Source organism: Cherax quadricarinatus, chromosome 27 (genome assembly GCF_038502225.1).
Source record: "Cherax quadricarinatus isolate ZL_2023a chromosome 27, ASM3850222v1, whole genome shotgun sequence".
Taxonomy (NCBI): Eukaryota; Metazoa; Arthropoda; class Malacostraca; order Decapoda; family Parastacidae; genus Cherax; species Cherax quadricarinatus.
The window spans coordinates 23,231,759-23,253,265 of NC_091318.1; positions in this window are offsets into that span (position 1 = coordinate 23,231,759).

The following is a 21,507-nucleotide window of genomic DNA, read 5'->3' on the forward strand; positions in this document are numbered from 1 at the left end:
AGGTGTGGAGTTAATAAAAGCATTAGTCAGAGGGCAGAAGAGGGGTTGTTGAGGTGGTTTGGTCATTTAGAGAGAATGGATCAAAGTAGAATGACATGGAAAGCATATAAATCTATAGGGGAAGGAAAGAGGGGTAGGGGTCGTCCTCGAAAGGGTTGGAAAGAGGGGGTAAAGGAGGTTTTGTGGGCGAGGGGCTTGGACTTCCAGCAAGCGTGCATGAGCGTGTTAGATAGGAGTGAATGGAGACGAATGATACTTGGGACCTGACGATCTGTTGGAGTGTGAGCAGGATAATATTTAGTGAAGGGATTCAGGGAAACCGGTTATTTTCATATAGTCGGACTTGAGTCCTGGAAATGGGAAATACAATGCCTGCACTTTAAAGGAGGGGTTTGGGATATTGGCAGTTTGGAGGGATATGTTGTGTATCTTTATACGTATATGCTTCTAAACTGTTGTATTCTGAGCACCTCTGCAAAAGCAGTGATAATGTGTGAGTGTGGTGAAAGTGTTGAATGATGATGAAAGTATTTTCTTTTTGGGGATTTTCTTTCTTTTTTGGGTCACCCTGCCTCGGTGGGAGACGACCGACTTGTCGAAAAAAAAAAAATATGAATATATATATATATATATATATATATATATATATATATATATATATATATATATATGCAATAAGATCACAGTAAACAGGTGATTTCAAAATATGCAAAACAACCACTCTGAAAGAATAGAGAAATTCCAAGCGCTTTCGTGACTACTCACATTATCAAGGAACTATGGTTCCTTGATAATGTGAGTAGTCACGAAAGCGCTTGGAATTTCTCTATTCTTTCAGAGTGGTTGTTTTGCATATATATATATATATATATATATATATATATATATATATATATATATATATATATATATATATATATATATATATATACTTACAAACACACACACACACACACACACACACACACACACACACACACACACACACACACACACACACACACACACACACACACACACACACACACACACACATACACACACACACACACCTTTCTACTGTTCTTCCTCTCAGGAGCCAAGGACACGAAAAGTTACATCATTCCATCATGAGAAACGTGTGACCATTTTCCACAACACTTGGTGAAGAATAACTCAATTCTTCGTGAGGGAAAGAAGGAAGATCTCTCAAAGCGAGACGCAGGGAAACTCAGAGGTAGAGAAAGACATAGATCTCTCAACTAGGCACAGAAGGAAGACAGTAGGGGAAGATAGACATCTCAAAATCTGAGAGACAGAAAAAGACGAGACGGAGCGAAAGACAAAGATCTCTTAATCTAAGAGAGACTAAAGACGATGAGAGACAAAGGAAAGGAAGACGAAAAGGAAAGAAACGAGTTTAAGGAGAGTAAAGGAAACTAAAAGAAAATGGGAGTTGAGCGTCTCTGGGAAGACCTTGTGAAGTATCTGTAGAGATGCTTAGGCATCTTCCATTCTGTGTAAGGCATCTTAAGGATAGTTATATCTATTTCAGAGTCGCTAAATCATCTCTTGCAAGACCGCGGGGGGACCCGTGAGACGTCTCCGGAGATGACTTGTCGTTTTACATTCTATATAAAGCATCATTATGGTGGACAGCTCTTTTCCAACACCATTAGAACTATTGTGGAGTCACTGAAAACTTGTGACATGACATGAGTCTAGAGTGACGGATGAGGTGAAGGTAGCAGATAAGGTACTGGATGCTTGGAGTGCCTGCTACTGGATCCTGGGAATGGCTATAGACTGGTGGTGCCTGGATGTTGCTGTTGGGAGAGACTGGATGCTTTTGTTGAGTGTTGTAAGTGGCTCAAGAATGGTAATACCCAGGTGCAGCTGATGCAAGTGGCTGAGAGCTATTGCTAGGTGATGGAGGTGCTGAATGCTGGAAGTAACCTGGAGCTAGAAGTAGCCGGGAGCTGCTGGAAGTAGCAGGTTAATGGGAGTGGCTAGGCATGGTAAGTGCTAGCAGTGGCTGGCTGCTGCTGAGGGATGCGGTGGTAACGGCAGCGGAAACCCAATGTTCCCACACACTCACACACCAAATTGTCCAGACGTGAGCCTTGGTGCTAATGTGGAGAGCATCTGCCTACCCTGCAATACCACGGCGGTGATGTTGGAGGCATGATGGAGAGGTAATGCTGGAGTCGTGACGGAGAGGTGATGCTGGAGTCATGACGGAGAGGTGATGCTGGATGTGAAGGAGAGGTGATGTTGGAGGCGTGATGGAGACGTGATGATGGAGGCGTGATGTGGAGTTGATGCTAGAGGCGTGATGGAGAGGTGATGTTGGAGGCATGGTGCAGAGGTGATGCTGGAGAGTCGATAAAGAGAGGACAGAAGTAATGGAGATGTGATGGAGTACATGTGAAGGAGGTAAAGATAGGTGGAGATGAAGACGATGGACAGGGAGAGGAAGTAGATATATATATATATATATATATATATATATATATATATATATATATATATATATATATATATATATATATATATATATATATATATATATATATATATATATATATATATATATATATGTCGTGCCGAATATGTAAAACTGGTCAATTAGCAAGAACTCATTTAAAATTAAGTCCTTTCTGAAATTTTCTCTTATACGTTTAAAGACATATTTTTTTCATAAATGTTAATGTAAAAATTTTTAATTCTGCACCAAAAGAATCTTAGAAAACTTACCTAACCTTATTATAACAAGAGCAATTTATTTTAGCCTAACCCAACTAAATATATTTTAAATACGTTTCCAATAATTTAGTACTAAACAAACACAATAAAATATATATTTTTCGTTAGGTTCAGAATGATTTTGGCGAAATTATTGCATACACAAATTTTCACTTGTCCTATATGGCAAGATGAGCGTTGCTATTTAAGCCAAGATCGCAAGTTCTGCCTATTCGGCACGACATATATATATATATATATATATATATATATATATATATATATATATATATATATATATATATATATATATATATATATATATATATATATATATATATATATATATATATATATATATATATATATATATATATATATATATATATATATATATATATATATATATATATATATATATGAGAGAGAGACAGAGAGACAAACAGAAACAGAGAGAGGTGGGGAAGGATAAAGACAATTGGCAAGATGAGAAAGAATGGGGAAAAAATGCCTTTGTGGAGAGGAAAAAGAAAATCTGGAAAAAAATAAACAGAATATCAGTAGATTAAAACTTTCTTATGAGCCCATTTTTGCTCTTAGTTTTCCCTCTGTGACGCTCTCGTTCGCTTCATAAAGGAACCCAATTAGGGCCCTTAATACCCTGCCTCTGCCACTACAGTGTGCCTCATAAAGAAAGTTTTATCATAAACTTGCTTAATGTTTCGAAATTAACAGCAAGATTCTGGGAAGGTGAACTGCATATATTCTTAGCGTTACTGTTATCAATTACACGAAACCTTTTGATGCATGAATTTTGTGTCGCCTCTGGGAATAGGGGAGAAATACATCACGACAAGGAGTCGTTACATGTATATTTGTGGTTAATGTTATTGGACTCTTACAGGAGTACTGAAACCGTCAGGTTCATACGACGCCGGGGTCATCGTCATAAATCGGATCGAGGGAGGGGCAGGGTACACTTAGTACTTAACACTAAATTCCCTTCATCGGTACTTCTGCGTACTGGATAATCACAAAATAACGCTATGTCAGACCGTAGCTAACTGTGACATCTGAAATATTCAGGCCGACGGACTTTTCATGGAAGTAGTTCTATATCATTATAACCAGTGAAATATAACATTTTATTCCCATAACCACTCTCACAAAAAAATTATTTATGTATATATATATATATATATATATATATATATATATATATATATATATATATATATATATATATATATATATATATATATATATATATATATATATATATGCAATAAGATCACAGTAAACAGGTGATTTCAGAATATGCAAAACAACCACTCTGAAAGAATAGAGAAATTCCAAGCGCTTTCGTGACTACTCACATTATAAATGTGATAATGATAATGTGAGTAGTCACGAAAGCGATTGGAATTTCTCTATTCTTTCAGAGTGGTTGTTTTGCATATATATATATATATATATATATATATATATATATATATATATATATATATATATATATATATATATATATATATATATATATATATATATATATATATATATACATAAAGCACACATATATACAGAGCTAAGGGGTATGTCCTATGAGGAGACGTTAAGGGTGACACTGGAGGACAGGAGGACTAGGGGGATATGATAACGACGTACAAAGTACTAAGACGAGCTGACAAGGTGAACAGGGACAGAATGCTTTAGAGATAAGAAATAGAAACAAGAGGGCCCAACTAGAAGTTGAAAACACAAATGAGTAATAGGGATATTAGAAAGTAATAGAGGCGGGATCCATACATAGCTTTAAGAAGAGGTACGACAAGGCTCTTGAAGCCGAAGGAGAGTGGACCTAAAAGCGACCAGCGATGAGGTGGAACCAGGAGCTGTGACTCCACCACTGCAACTTGTATAGGTGATTACATTTGGGTGAATACACATTCACACACACACACACACACACACACACACACACACACACACACACACACACACACACACACACACACACACACACACACACACACACACACACACACACACACATACACACACACACACACACACACGCACACACACACACACACACACACATACACACACACATACACATACACACACACACACATACACACACACACACACACATACACACACACACACACACACACATACAACTTAAGAAGAGGTATGATAAAACTCAAGGTCATGGAGCAGGGAAAGAGTGGACCTAGTGGTGACCAGTAAGGAGGCGGGGCCAGGAACTATGAATCGACCCCTGCAACCACAATTAGGCGAGTACACACACAAAGATTAGCTATCCGTGGTTTTCAAGACACGTTACATGATAATGTTGAGGAGTCCAGAAACTATTTAAAAAAAATGTACTGAGATATATAGACAGAAAACATCCGAACCCAGACTAGAGGAACAAACTAGTGATGTATCGGATATTCGCATCCGCGGAACATCCCCCACAATTTTTTACATCCGCATCCGCGTCCACGTCCGCATTTTCCTGTAAACAGATATCCGCATATGCATCAGCATCCGCGAAATAAGTAAGACATTCTCATACACATTCGCATTCGCGGATATCTATATTTTCACATCCGATATATCTCTAGAAAAAACTAACCCGCTTCCAGCGCACTAGCACATTGGTGGAACATACAGCAAGCACTTACCTGTGAGAACATACAAGCACTTATACCTGTGAGAACATACAAGAAGCATTTACCTGTCCCAGTCGCTATTTCTGCACCTGCAAGAGTAAAGATATCAGAAATACAACACAAATATAGGTGCTATGCTAATCGATACAAAGTACTATAACGTTTTCCAAAGTTTCCAGACACATATAGTGACCTGCATTATTTGAGTACAAATGGCTAGAAGCCACAGTTACCACCAGCACCTCATCCCTAAAGGAGAGAGATATGCATTCCACACACGCACACACACACACACATACACACACACACACACACACACACACACACACACACACACACACACACACACACACACACAGATAAGAAGGGAGGCTCAACGACAATATGAAAACGACATAGCAGCGAAAGCCAAATCTGACCCGAAGCTGTTATACAGCCACATCAGGAGGAAAACAACAGTCAAGGACCAGGTAATCAGGCTAAGGAAGGAAGGAGGAGAGACAACAAGAAATGGCCGGGAAGTATGTGAGGAGCTCAACAAGAGATTCAAAGAAGTGTTCACAGAGGAGGCAGAAGGGGCTCCAGAGGGACGGAGAGGTGTGGCACATCACCAGGTGCTGGACACGGTACACACAACCGAGGAAGAAGTGAAGAGGCTTCTGAGTGAGCTAGATACCTCAAAGGCAATGGGGCCAGATAACATCTCTCCATGGGTCCTGAGAGAGGGAGCAGAGGCGCTATGTGTACCCCTAACAACAATATTCAATACATCTATCGAAACAGGGAGATTGCCTGAGGCATGGAAGACAGCAAATGTAGTCCCAATCTTTAAAAAAGGAGACAGACATGAAGCACTAAACTACAGACCAGTGTCACTGACATGTATAGTATGCAAAGTCATGGAGAAGATTGTCAGGAGAAGAGTGGTGGAACACCTAGAAAGGAATGATCTCATCAACAGCACCCAACATGGTTTCAGGGACGGGAAATCCTGTGCCACAAACCTACTGGAGTTCTATGACAAGGTGACAGCAGTAAGACAAGAGAGAGAGGGGTGGGTGGATTGCATTTTCTTGGACTGCAAGAAGGCGTTTGACACAGTACCACACAAGAGATTAGTGCAAAAACTGGAGGACCAAGCAGGGATAACAGGGAAGGCACTACAATGGATCAGGGAATATTTGTCAGGAAGACAGCAGCGAGTAATGGTACGTGGCCAGGTGTCAGAGTAGGCACCTGTGACCAGCGGGGTCCCACAGGGGTCAGTCCTAGGACCAGTGTTGTTTCTGGTATTTGTGAACGACATGACAGAAGGAATAAACTCTGAGGTGTCCCTGTTTGCAGATGACGTGAAGTTGATGAGAAGAATTCACTCGATCGAAGACCAGGCAGAACTACAAAGGGATCTGGACAGGCTGCAGACCTGGTCCAGCAATTGGCTCCTGGAGTTCAATTCCACCAAGTGCAAAGTCATGAAGATTGGGGAAGGGCAAAGAAGACCGCAGACGGAGTACAGTCTAGGGGGCCAGAGACTACAAACCTCACTCAAGGAAAAAGATCTTGGGGTGAGTATAATACCAGGCACATCTCCTGAAGCGCACATCAACCAAATAACTGCTACAGCATATGGGCGCCTGGCAAACCTCAGAACACCATTCCGACATCTTAATAAGGAGTCGTTCAGGACCGTGTACACCGTGTACGTTAGGCCCATATTTGAGTATGCGGCACCAGTTTGGAACTCACACCTAGCCAAGCATGTAAAGAAACTAGAGAAAGTGCAAAGGTTTGCCACAAGACTAGTCCCAGAGCTAAGAGGTATGTCCTACGAGGGAAATCAACCTGACGACACTGGAGGACAGGAGAGATATGGGGGACATGATAACGACTTACAACATACTAAGAGGAATTGACAAGGTGGACAAAGACAAGGGGACACAGTTGGAAGCTGAAGGCACAGATGAATCACAATGATGTTAGGAAGTATTTCTTCAGCCACAGAGTAGTCAGGAAGTGGAATAGTTTGGGAAGAGATGTAGTGGAGGCAGGATCCATACATAGCTTTAAGCAGAGGTACGATAAAGCTCATGGTTCAGGGAGAATGACCTAGTGGCGACCAGTGAAGAGGCGGGGCCAGGAGCTTGGACTCGACCCCTGCAACCTCAACTAGGTGAGAACTAGGTGAGTACACACACACACACACACACTGGGTGGGGCCAGGAGCTGAGTCTCTACCCCTGCAACCACAATTAGGTGAGTACAATTAGGTGAGTACACACACACACGCACATACACATACACATACACACACACACACACACACACACACACACACACACACACACACACACACACACACACACACACACACACACACACACACACACACACACACACTCACACACACACACACACACACACACACACACACACACACACACACACACACACACACACACACACACACACACACACACACACTTTTTCAAGTTAACCAGAGGCTTCAATATGGAGACCAAAAACACAAGCCAGCAGCTCTGTCACTGGTACAGTGGTATTACAGTAATATATTCATAATTTCTTTCCAACACATTAAAATACATTGGCTGTGACTTTCTGGTTCTCGTATAGATAGCTATGATAATGCAAAGCCAAGGAGTGCATGGAAAAAAGAACTAGCAAATGACCATTCAGTCCTCAATGAAGCTGTGTTGTAGGCTATCTACAATTTTAGCCGTCGTTACTTACGGCTATTTGGAGGAGCTGTGTTGGAAAGATCAGCAGCATGAGACTGTGTTAGTAAAAGCAGTTGCCATAGAGAGAGAGAGATAGGGTGTGTGTGTGTGTGTGTGTGTGTACTCAGTTGTACTCACTTAATTGTGGTTGCAGGGGTCGATTCATGCTCCTGGCCCCGTCTCTTCACCAGTCGCTCCTGTGTGTGTGTGTGTGTGTGTGTGTGTGTGTGTGTGTGTGTGTGTGTGTGTGTGTGTGTGTGTGTGTGCGTGCGTGCTCGCGTGTTTTGTTCGTTCGTTCTCAAGCATGTGCTGGATGTCGTAGTTTATGTCGTATAAGTCGGAAGCCCTTTGGAGGTCGACGGCCTGATTGGCTCAGGAGGCGAGGTGGAGGAACTCGCCCGTGATGTCGCATTCAACGTTCAATTAATATACAAATGAAGCGACGATGGAAGAGACCGAGAAAATTGGAATCCAAATTGATTTTCCAAGTAATGGGGGAAAATGCGAGAGATGCTGGATGCATACGGTTTTCCATTGTCAGCTTAATTGGAACAACATCTGCAGACATAGAAGTAGTAAGGTTTAAGAGGAACGTAAAAAAACTGGGGGGAAAGGAAGTCGTTCCTGTGATTCTTCAAGAACAAGAGACACCTTGTATTTCCACATACAGCAAACATAATTTAGCCATATTTCGAACATGTGATACCCTAGGCCATAGGACTCAGATCTAGAAGGCTACTGTCTGTATGTTTCTAAAAACGTTGATAAGACACATAAAATAAAAACATTTATTAGTGCTACGTTTCATCCACATGAGACTTCATCAATTACTTGATAAAACTTCATGTAGATGGAACGTCGTGCTAATAAAAGTCTGCTTTTACTGGGCCCCGCAAAAGGGCCCAAGACTGTTCAACAGCCCCTGGCTGTCTTCAAGAGGGAACTGGAGAGATACCTAAAGCCAGTGCCCGATCACCCGGGTTGTGGTTCGTACATTGGACTGAGTGCGGCCAGTAATAATAGCCTACTTATCAGGGCCTCATCCACCGGGGGCGTTTACCCTCCGCCCCTCAGAATAACTTCTAGGTAAGTAGACCAGTTGTTGGTTACTCCATATTTCGACGGAAATAAGAATAATAACTTTTATTTCTACAAGTACATGATACAACTTATACATTTATACCTGTTATCAGTGACATACTATATAGAAAGCCTCTGGTTATACAGAACATTTCGAGCAACTTAGGTTTATTTTTATCCCTAACACTAGTCAGCTAACACCCAGGTACGTACTTACTGCTAGGTGAGCAGGGACAGCAGGTGTCTTAAGGAAACACACCCGTAGCGTGTCCCCGGTACGGGGATCGAATCTCGAACCTCAGTGTGTGAGTTGAGTGCGCTACCAACCCAGATACGGGGCACCGTAAAGGTAAAGTTTAATACATTATTTCTAAACAGGTTCAGAGGTCCGTGTTTCAAAGGCCACCTGATACACCAGCTCAGTGACGTCGTAAATCTTCCAGTCTCACGTGGATTGCCTCTAAATCAATGCAATAATTCTGGAGACCAGCGCAGCTTAGATAATTGGCAAGTGAAATTCATTGAATAAACTGAGTTAAGTCCTGTGAATGAAAGGCATTTGAATCGTGAGAAATTAATTCATGAAAATGTGAATAATTATGAAACTCATGATAAAGATATGTTGGGATTTTTAACCTGGAGGGTTAGCCATTCAGGGCGTCATCGAGAACTGTGTCTTATTTCCATTGGTGTTCTTTAATCTTGTCTCCCAGGATGCGACCCACACCAGTCTACTAATAGGGACAATAAGTGTAAGGAAATATACTCAGCGTTTCTACCCATGCCGGGTACTGAGCCTCGGACACAGAGTATGCGAGGCTAGAGCGTTACTAACCGAACCACGAGACATCGTGGTTAGTATTGAGTTAGTATTGGTTTAGTATTGGTTAGTATTGGGTTAGTACTGGGTTAGTATTGGTTAGTATTGTTTAGTATTGGGTTAGTACTGGGTTAGTATTGGTTAGTATTGTTTAGTATTGGGTTAGTACTAGGCTAGTATTGGTTTAGTGTTAGTAGTGGTTTAGTGTTAGTATTGGTTTAGTATTAGTATTGGTTTTATATGCTTAGTATTGAATTAGTAGTGACATATCTGTAGAATGATAATAACGAAGATAATGAAATATTTTAGTAAAAAATATACTTTCGAAAGCAATTATTATTTTTTTTAAGCTCATGCCGAGGCACAGGCTGTCAGAGAGGCTGAAAAATAAGTAACTATAAGTAGGAGTTACCTCTGTTTTATATACACAATATGCAGAACAACCACAGGAGTTGAATGATAGCTCTAGGCCTTTAAGTTGCAATCAACACATCAGGTGCTTACAGTGTTGCAGAAATGAGTAGGAAGACCAGGTAGAAGCGCTCAAAGGAACGACTCTAGCTACAATCTAGCTAGTGACGTTCCCTTGAGCGCTTCTACCTGGACTTCTACTAATTTCTGCAACATTGCAAGCTCTCGATGATGTGTTGATTGCAGCACGAAAGGCCTAGAGCTATCTCTCAACTCCCATAGAGCTCTCTCTCTCTTTCTTTCTCTCTCTCTCTCTCTCTCTCTCTCTCTCTGTATATATATATATATATATATATATATATATATATATATATATATATATATATATATATATATATATATATATATATAGTAAGAAGAAAGACTTATATATATGTCATTATAGTTGTAACTGGAATAAAAATATGAGAAAGGCAGATTTATTTTTTTTTTCAAAGGAAGGGATAAACCATAGGGGATTACATTGCTCCGTCAGGTTCGATCCAAGGAAGGGGAAGACATGGCCGATTCCACGGATACCCTTGAGGGGAATTAGGGTTTAAAGCCTATCATTACACGAGCAACAAATTTCAGGTTCAAAAATAAAAAAAAAATTGTTCGAAACACTTTTTTTTCTCTCCATCAAAAACTATTTGTTTTACCCAAAAAATATTTTGAAAAATATTTTGAAAAAATATTTTTCGGGCAAAACAAACATTTTTTTGAAAAATTTTTTGTAATGGTTCAAAACGTTTCCAGTCGTTCAAAAGACGTTACCAATTGATAAAAAAAAGTTTTCAACTACTCATAAAACTTTTTTTCCAGTGTTTTAAAAATATTATAATTGTTCCAAAAAAATGCTTCAGTGTGTTGAAAACTTTTTCAATTATTCAGAGAACTTTTTTAATTAAAAAACTTTCAAATTATTGAAAAATAAGTGTAAAATAAAGCATAAACTTTTGAAGGAAAGTTAGAGTTCTTTAAATACCCTTCAGCCTGATACCCTTCATGGGAGGTGTCTTGGTACCGAAGGGCTCCTGATCCGAGATACTGGAGCTGCCCTTCTCTCGTCGATTGAATCAGATTGTCTATGGATCCATGGACTTTTCGTGGCGGCCTCTTACGTGTTTAGCGCCACCATGACACCGCGCCAGACTCCCTAACTGTGTTATCTGACTCACGAAATCGTAATGACACGATTTCAAGCAAACCATACCACGGGCGGGGTTAGAACCCGCGATCAGAGAGGCTCAAAACTCCAGATCGTCGCGTTAGCCACTGGGCTAACGATCATTCCGAGAAGGGATCGTGTAGCGACAGGGGAATGGAAGGTGATAGGCTTTTCATCCGAGGATGAGGCTGGTAGCTTCGATTTCTTGGATCAAGAGCTCTTCACCAGCATGGCTTCCATGTTAGAAATAAATAATTCTGGGTTAACATGTCTCGCCTTTCTAAATGTTCTTCTGTTATTTAAGTTCTGATTTCAAGGTAATTTTACTCTAATATTTTATTGATAAAGAATAGTTACCCTATTTTTTTCGGATTTCGTTGTTATTCGTGTTTAGATTCCTTTACAAGATGCTTACCCATATAATTTCGTGTTTAGATCAATTTGATAAACACTTACAAATATAATCTCGTGCTTAAAGTACATTGATTGAAGCTTACCAATAAAACCTCGTGTTTAAAGCACCTCGGTAGATGCTCTTACATATATTCTCGTGTTAAGATCACTTTGATAGAAGCTTATACAAATAATCTCGCATTTGCCTCACTTTATTAGATGCTGTCCCATATAATTTCCTATTTTAAGACGCTTACACATATAATCTCCTGTTTAGATCACTTTGAATATATAGTCTGGGTATTCGTATCTCGTTCGTTTAATTCCAGACGCGACCCTTCGGAATCAATCAATTTGCTGCTTCCAAACCCCTTGAGGTCAAATTAATTTGTCGCTAGCTCATGCAAGGCCCATAAGACGGTCTCAGGATACACTTAAGGATTCCTGATGTGTCTCATCGTCCCACCAGGAGGATGGCTCAGTGTGTGTAGTGAAGGATGTCTGACAGTGTGGATGCTGGTAACGGGATCTGGAGTCAGCAATTGGAGGCTACCATCTTCTTTCTCATATTAAGCCTAATTATTTCTGATTTTCCAGGTGCTGTATGGCCCTTGATGCTTTAATTATCATTTAATAAAATGATAATAAATAAAATTATCATTATAATATAAATAATTAACATTCCTTAAGCGAGTAAATAATACAATATTAATTAATGCCAAAGATTAACATAACTTAGATCAACTTAAAAGCGACCTTGATTTAACAAGTGAGAAATAAATCATAAAAAAAGTCAAAGTTATACAGCAAGTCAAGTGATAATTCCACTCCATTTAGTTCAAGTTGTGAGTCAGGATAATTGTGCTTTATTCAGGAGAATCCTGCGCTTAGTATGATCAGAATATAACTTTCCCAGGAAGGTTATCTAGATGCTCCTCGCTCCCGGAGCCTAATGAAGATCCACGGCTGGGAATACGATGGAAGGAGGGAGGAGGGATGGAGAGAGAGAGAGAGAGAGAGAGAGAGAGAGAGAGAGAGAGAGAGAGAGAGAGAGAGAGAGTTGTGGTAGGTAACAGCTCTTAGCTTGTAAATAAAAGTAGGGTCTCTGAACCTAAGACAGTAAAAACTCTTGTGTCAAAAAACAGAGTCATGCACGACATTGCAGTCTGCTGTTTTCATACATATTCATACAAATTCAGCAACACGCAAATTACGTTTTTTTTGCATACAGTTACATGTTTAGGTACAGGTACTCATCGTATCTCAGCTCAGGTGAAAACTCAGGCCATAGGTATTCTATCACCACCTAGCGAGCGACCCACAACAGCCAATTCATACCTCCCTCCCAAACTCAAAACCCCCCTAAATTACATCAATATAACTACATTTGTCTTTGCAAACATACAGGGTCTAAAGCCGTCAAGAAACAACAAAAATCCTTACAAGAAGGGACTGCTCACGGAGTCAAATGCAATGTTTGCAGCTTTCACAGAAACCCACATAAAGGATCATTTTGACAACGAAATATGGATCCCAGGTTATAACCAGTTCAGGTGCGACAGACTAAACAGGCAACAAGGGGGAATTGGCTTGTACGTCATAGAGTCGCTCATTTGCTCAGAGCTACTAAACACCTCAAATGATGTGCTTGAAGTTTTGGCAGTAAAGATTGAAAACACAAACCTTGCCATTGTGGTTGTATACAAGCTTCCGGATGCAACTTCCCAGCAATTCCCGGAACAGCATTTGAAAATTGACGTGCCTTCAGCATTCTATGGAGAGGAAGCATGGACACCGGGGTCATCCAACACTCACTAAAAACAACAGACATAGCCCCACTCTACAAAGGTGGCAGTAAAGCAATTGTAAAGAACAACAGACTGATAGCACTAACATCCCACATCATAAAAATCTTTGAAAGAGTTCTAAGAAGCACGATCGCCAACCGTCTAGATACCCATCAGTTACACAACTCAGAGCATCACGGGTTTAGAGCAGGTCGCTCCTGCCTGTTCCAGCTACTGGACCACTATGACAAGGTCCTGGATGCTATAGAGGATAAACAAAATGCAGATGTAGAATACACAGATTTTGTAAAATCCTTCGACAAGTGTGACCACGGTGTAATAGAACACAAAATGCATGATAAAGGAATAACGGAAAAAGTTGCTAGATGGATCTATACCTTTCTAACAAATAGAACACAAAGAGTAATAATAAACAGAGTAAAGTCCAAGACAGCTAGGATGAAAAGCTCTGTTCCACTAGGCACAGTACTCGCTCCCTGCCTATTCCTCATCCTCATATCTGACATAGACAGAGATGTAAGCCATAGCTCCGTGCTCTCCTTTGCGGATGACACCCGAATTCCCATGACAGTGTCCTCCATCAAAGACATCGCAAGACTCCAAGCGGAGATCAACCAAATCTTCAAATGGGCCACTTAAAACAATAAGAAGTTCAATGAAGAGAAATTTCAACTACTCAGATATGGACAACTTGAGGAAATTAAAACTGTATCAGAGTATACAACAAATTTTAACCATACAACAGAGCGAAAGAGTAATGTGAAGGACCTGGGAGTGATAATGCCAGAGGATCTCGCCTTCAAAGACCACAACAAGGTATCTACCGCATCTGCTTGAAAAATGATAGAATGGATAACGATAACCTTCAAAACTAGGGACGCCAAGCCCATGATGACTCACTTCAAATCGCTTGTTCTCTCTAGGCTGGAATACTGCTGTATACTAGCTGCCCCCTTCAAGGCAGGCGATACTACTGACCTGGAGAGTGTACAAAGAACTTCCACGGCACACATAAGTACAATAAGGCACCTAAATTACTGGGAACGGTTGAAGTCCCTTGATTTGTATTTTCTAGAACGCAGTCGAAAGAGATACATGATAATATACACTTTGAAAATAGTAGAGGGATTAGTACCAAACTTGCAAACGAAAATCACTCTCTATGAAAGCAAAAGACTCGGCAGGTGATGCACCATTCCCCCAATGAAAAACAAGTGCAGCACGAGTATACTGAGAAACAACACAATAAGTGTCAGGTCCAAGACTGTTCAACTGCCTCCCAGCACACATAAGGGGGGGATTGCCAATAGACCCCTGGCTGTCTTTAAGAAGGCACTGGACAGGCACCTAAAGTCAGTACCTGACCAGCCGGGCAGTGGTTCGTACGTCAGCTTGCGTGCAGCCAGCAGTAACAACCTGGTTGATCAGACCCTGAGCCACCACGAGGCCTGGTTTCAGACCGAGCCGCGGGGGCGTTGACCCCCGAAACCCTCTCCAGGTACACTCCAGGTATACCTAGGTATCTGTTTAACTGCTACGTAAAGAGGGGATAGCAGTCGTATTGTGGCCTTGTCTATACGTCCAGTCCAGCCTGTGAGTTGATCCTGGGTCCCCTCAGTTGTGAGCCGAGATAAGTACCGTTCAGCTAGCGGGCTTTTCCTCCTTACCACACAATGAACTTTCCACATTTCTCACACTAACCTCCCTCACCTCTCACACTAACCTCCCTCACCTCTCACACTAACCTCCCTCACCTCTCACACTAACCTCCCTCACCTCTCGCACTAACCTCCCTCACCTCTCGCACTACTCACCAAAAAACTCACTTCTCCCTGGACCTGCCTTTACCAGGTTTTGTTGAACAAATATCACATAACTTTCTATTATTTATGCTAATTACCAACTAATGAGAAAATAAGAGCTTGAGTTTAGGAGCTGTAAGAAATCCCTCTTTGTCCTTCCAGCTCAAAAGGAGTTGAAATCTTTAGTCATTTATTTTCATGAGATGATGTCTAAATGGATCAATGTAGATTTTAAGACCAAGCCAGAGCGATATAATGTAAAGAGTAATATAGCCGTCTCCCTCTGTAATATATCTCGCAGTTATATAAAGCTCTGGTGGGAAAAAATTATGTATAGCAATATAGATGCTTCAGCTACAAGAGGCTTTTCAAGATGTTGATAAAGCCTTGTACAGGTGAAACGTCTTGCCAATAAAAAGTCTTATTTCGAAATTCTTGTCGTTCCCCACTTGTCTGCCAGCCACTATAATGCAATTTAAAACTCTATCATATTAGTGCACGAAATATATTTCTTTTCTTTTTTTTTTTAATTTGCCATATCGATCGCTTTCCCCTTAGGTAAGATGACCCTAGGAAAGGAAGCACACACTCCAGCACTCAGTCAATGGCCGTCTTGCCAGAAGTGCACAAACACATCAGTTCAAGAGACCTTCAGAACCACGATATCCTCACCCATCCTTCATAAATTAACTGTACGTAGCACCATATATCGCGGTAAGTAACAACACCGTGGTTACTGTGTTACTCTGAGTGTATTGAAGGATACCTGAGTGTATTGGAGGATACTTGAGTGTGTTGAAGGATACCTGAGTGTGTTGAAGGATACCTGAGTGTGTTGAAGGATACCTGAGTGTATTGAAGGATACTTGAGTGTGTTGAAGGATACTTGAGTGTGTTGAAGGATACTTGAGTGTTTCAGCGCCTCTTCTCTCAAACTTTAGCACACAGAAAGCACAATCCTGAGCGAAACGTCGTACGTCTTCTGTGTTATGCCTAGTTAAACCCAGTTGTCCAGTCACCCACCTGTTGGTAAAAGAATTCTGTGAACGAGTTTTGTAATCTTTCTGTCAGCTCACTAAGCCCTTCAAATGATGATTAAGATGTCTGTCTTGTGACTAGCAGACGTAGGATCGAGCTTCCACCACTCATCATCATTATTACACTTAAAGTGTAACTATTATAATAATTATAATGATAACAATAATAATAATAATGCAACAGTTAGGTATCTTTATTTCGAAATAAAGATACCTAACTGTTGCATATGTGTCTTACCTAACAACCTGTCGGTATTTTATACCATTTTAATGTTCAATAATAATAATAATTGAGAAGAAGAAGAAAGAAGAAAAAGAAGAAGAAAAAGAAGAAGAAGAAGAAGAAGAAGAAGAAGAAGAAGAAGAAGAAGAAGAAGAAGAAGAAGAAGAAGAAGAAGAAGAAGAAGAAGAAGAAGAAGAAAGAAGAAAAAGAAGAAGAAAAAGAAGAAGAAGAAGAAGAAGAAGAAGAAGAAGAAGAAGAAGAAGAAGAAGAAGAAGAAGAAGAAGAAGAAGAAGAAGAAGAAGAAGAAATAACTTCTGTGTATCCTGTTTATCCTTTTCGCTTATGTATTTCCTGAGAATATTTTTTTTTTTATCTAACTTTTGGTTATCTTTGCTTCGCCCATTTCTGAAAAATTTCTTCCTTCCAAATTTTTTTTTTGGGTAAGTTAGGGAAAGTAAAGGTATCTCACCTAAACCTATTTCAACACATTTAGCCGTAAATAAATTAGCAAAATATATCCTGTGCGATGCAACAGGCACCGAGGCGTCTCAGAGAAGCCAGGCAACGTTAAAATTTACACGCTTTTACACGCGTGCTGCGACGACTCCTTTTATCAATTCCCAAAAATCTTTGTTTATATTTCTGAAAAGTTGAGACAGCAGTTTTTCTCTATGTTTTTTTTTTTGGGGGGGGAGGGGGGAGGAGGTAGAAATTCAGAGATTGTGTGCAGCTGTTGTTCTTGTTCAATGTCTTGTTGTGAGATGTTCTATCTTGTTCATTGTCTTGTTGAGAGATTTCTTTCTTGTTCAGTGTCTTGTTGTGAGATGTTCTATCTTGGTCAATATCTTGTTGAGAGATGTTCTATCTTGTTCATTTTCTTCTTGAGAGATTTCTTTCTTGTTCACTGTCTTGTGATATGTTCTGTTTTGTTCAGTGTCTTGCTGTGACATGTTCTGTCATGTTCAGTGTCTTCATGTTCAGGTCTACCCTGTTCAGTATCTTGTCTGTTACTAACTACAGATCACACCAATGTTTCGACAAATATTCATTAATATCATCATTATTTATGGAGAAGCGTTAATTCCTTAGGTATCAAACAGCACTTGGGGAATGTAAGGCAATTAATCTTGATCAAAGGAACAAGAGGGTAGCTTCAGTTCCTTGAATAAAGAGCCCTCCACCAGCATCGTGGCAACCCCCTTGAAGATTATGGCGACAAAGTGGCTCAAAGGTGAACAAACATCGGAACAGAATTCTCATATTTCACATTCTCTTTTCATATTTTTTCCTCTCTGCTCGTAAACTCTGGAACAGTTTACTACACCTTTATAACGATGCTGCCTTCGATCTTTCACATTTCATTTTTCATTCAGTTTTTTTTTTTTTTAGACTTTCGCGATTGTCAGTGTCGCTTCAAAAATGTTCTATTATTTTCGAATGCGTGTGTCACGTTATGTTTTCTTGGAAGCAAAATTATTCATTCCTTTATTAGGCAAATTTAATCCGCTGAATTCTTATTGGTATTTTTTTCGTTCAAGTGATGAATGAGAACAATTTTTTAGCACGCTGGCCGTCTCCCACCGAGGCAAGGTGACCCGAGAAAGAAGCACTCTCACCATCATTCACGCTATCACTGTCTTACCAGAGGCTCGCAGATACGACAGTTTAGATGTACCTCCAAACAGCAAGTATCCAAAATCCCTCCTTCAGATTGCAGGCATTGTACTTCCCATCTCCAGAATTCATGTTTATTACTAAATCGGATATCACCTGCTACTTTAACATGTATGGTTAGAAATTTTTGGCGTCCCAACCTATCTATCCAGTCGCCCCCTCATTATAGCCTCCGCTTCCCAACCTATCTATCCAGTCGCCCCCTCATTATTGCCTCCGCTTCCCAACCTATCTATCTGGTCGGCTCCCTCATCATTGCCTCCGCGCCTCGGTCTCAGACCAAACTTTCTGATAAATGTTTATTTCACTTTATCTTGTAGCTTTCATGTAATATTTTAACCTGAAATATTTCAAATTCATTTACTGATAGTTGTGTTCTAGTGATTTTTTCCCTCACTTAAAGAAGAAACTCTCATTGAAATCCTAAGAAAAACTGAATATTCCATTACGTCATTTTTTTTACCTTTCATCTGCCTGGTGACCTTTACGGTGTGACCCGGGGCAAGGCCTCACCACGCTATCGTTCGTGTGTGTGTGTGTTTGTGTGTGTGTGTGTGTGTGTGTGTGTGTGTGTGTGTGTGTGTGTGTGTGTGTGTGTGTGTGTGTGTGTGTGTGTGTGTTCCCTGACCTTTCGCTCGCCCACACACAGCTTACATTGAAGCTCGTTGTAAATGTACAAGACTAACATATGAAACTGAAATAGTCATAACTGGGCCACCCTCTCACACAGCGTCACAAGCGTGGGAAGACAGCGTCACAAGCGTGGGAAGACAGCGTCACAAGCGTGGGAAGACAGCATCACAAGCGTGGGAAGACAGCGTCACAAGCGTGGGAAGACAGCGTCGCAAGCGTGGGAAGACAGCGTCACACGCGTGGGAAGACAGCGTCGCAAGCGTGGGAAGACAGCGTCACAAGCGTGGGAAGACAGCGTCACAAGCGTGGGAAGACAGCGTCACAAGCGTGGGAAGACAGCGTCACAAGCGTGGGAAGACAGCGTCGCAAGCGTGGGAAGACAGCGTCACAAGCGTGGGAAGACAGCGTCACAAGCGTGAGAAGACAGCGTCACAAGCGTGGGAAGACAGCGTCGCACGCGTGGGAAGACAGCGTCACAAGCGTGGGAAGACAGCGTCGCACGCGTGGGAAGACAGCGTCACAAGCGTGGGAAGACAGCATCACAAGCGTGGGAAGACAGCGTCACAAGCGTGGGAATATAACAACAGAAGTGCAGGAACAGCGTCACTAGTGTGGAAGCACCGTCTTACGCATGGGAACTCCGTCCCAAGTGTGGGACTGCAGCTTCACGCGTAGGACCGCAGCCTCACATGCGTGGGAACGCAGCGTCACATGCGTGGGACCGCAGCCTCACATGCGTGGGAAGAGCCTCAAATGCGTGGGAACAGCGTCACCAGCCTGGTAACCTGATCACCAGTTTGAGAAATGAGGCACAGGTGTGGAACTACGCGTTAATTCAAAAATTATTAACAAGATGGTCAGTGGCATTGTTAGGATTATATTTAATATTTCACAGTAAGCGCCCTGTAATTTTCCTGTTGTGTATATAACATTACTTGAGGAGATTTAACACGAAGATTGTGTGTGTGTGTGAGTGTGTGTGTGTGTGTGTGTGTGTGTGTGTGTATACTCACCAATTTGTATTTACTTATTTGTGGTTGCAGGGGTGGAGTCACAGCTCCTGGCCACGCCTCCTCGCTGGTCGCTACTAGGTCCATTCTCTCTCTCTCTCTCTGTTCCATGAGCTTTATCATATCTCTACTTAAAGCTATGTATAGATCCTGCCTCAACTATATCACTCTTCAGATTGTTCCACTTCCTGACAACTCTATGACTAAAGAAATACTTCCTAACATCCCTGTGACTCATCTGAGTCTTCAACTTCTAATTATGACCCCTTGTTACTATGTCCCATCTTTGAAATATCCTGTCCCTTTTCACCTTGTCAATTCCTCTCAGTATTTTATATGTCATCATCATGTCTTCCCTATGCCTCATCTTCTCCAGTGTCGTCAGGTCAATTTCCCTTAACCTCTCCTCGTAGGACATACCCCTTAGCTCCGGGACTAGTCTTATTGTAAACCTTTGCACCTTCTCTTATTTACGGACGTTCTTGACCAAGCGTGGGTTGCAAACTGGTGCTGCATACTCCAGTATGAGCCTGATGTACACAGTGTACAGAGTCTTGCAAGATTCCTTACTGAGGTGTCGGAGTGCTATTCTTAGGTCTGCCAGGCGCCCCTATGCTGCAACAATTATTTGGTGCATATGCGCCTCAGGGGATGTGCTCGGTATTATATTCACCCCAAGATCCTTTCCTTTGAGTGAGGTGTGCAGTCTTTGGCCCCTCCCTAGCCTGTACTCTGTGCACGGTCTTCTTTGCTCTTCCCAGTCTTCATGACTTTGCACTTGGTGGAGTTAAACTCCAGGAGCCAGTTGTTGGACCAGGCTTGCAGCCTGTCCGGATCCTTTTGTAGTCCTGCCTGATTCTCATCCGACTGAATTCTCCTAATAAGCTTCACATCGTCTGCAAACAGAGACACTTCTGAATCTATCCCTTCCGTCGTGTCATTCACATATACCACAAACAGCACCGGTCCTGGGACTGACCCCTTTGGAACCCCGCTCGTCACAGGCGCCCACTCTGATACTTCGTCATGTACCATGACTCACTATTGCCTTCCTATCAGGTATTCTCTGATCCATTGCAGTGCCTTTCCTGTTATACCTGCCTGATCCTCTAGCTTTTACACTAATCTCTTGTGCGTAACTGTGTCAAAAGCCTTCTTACAGTCCAAGAAAATGGAATCTACCAAAACCTCTCTTGTCGTACTTTAGTCACCTCGTAAAACTCCAGTAGGATTGTGACACAGGATTTTCCTTCACTGAAACTGTGC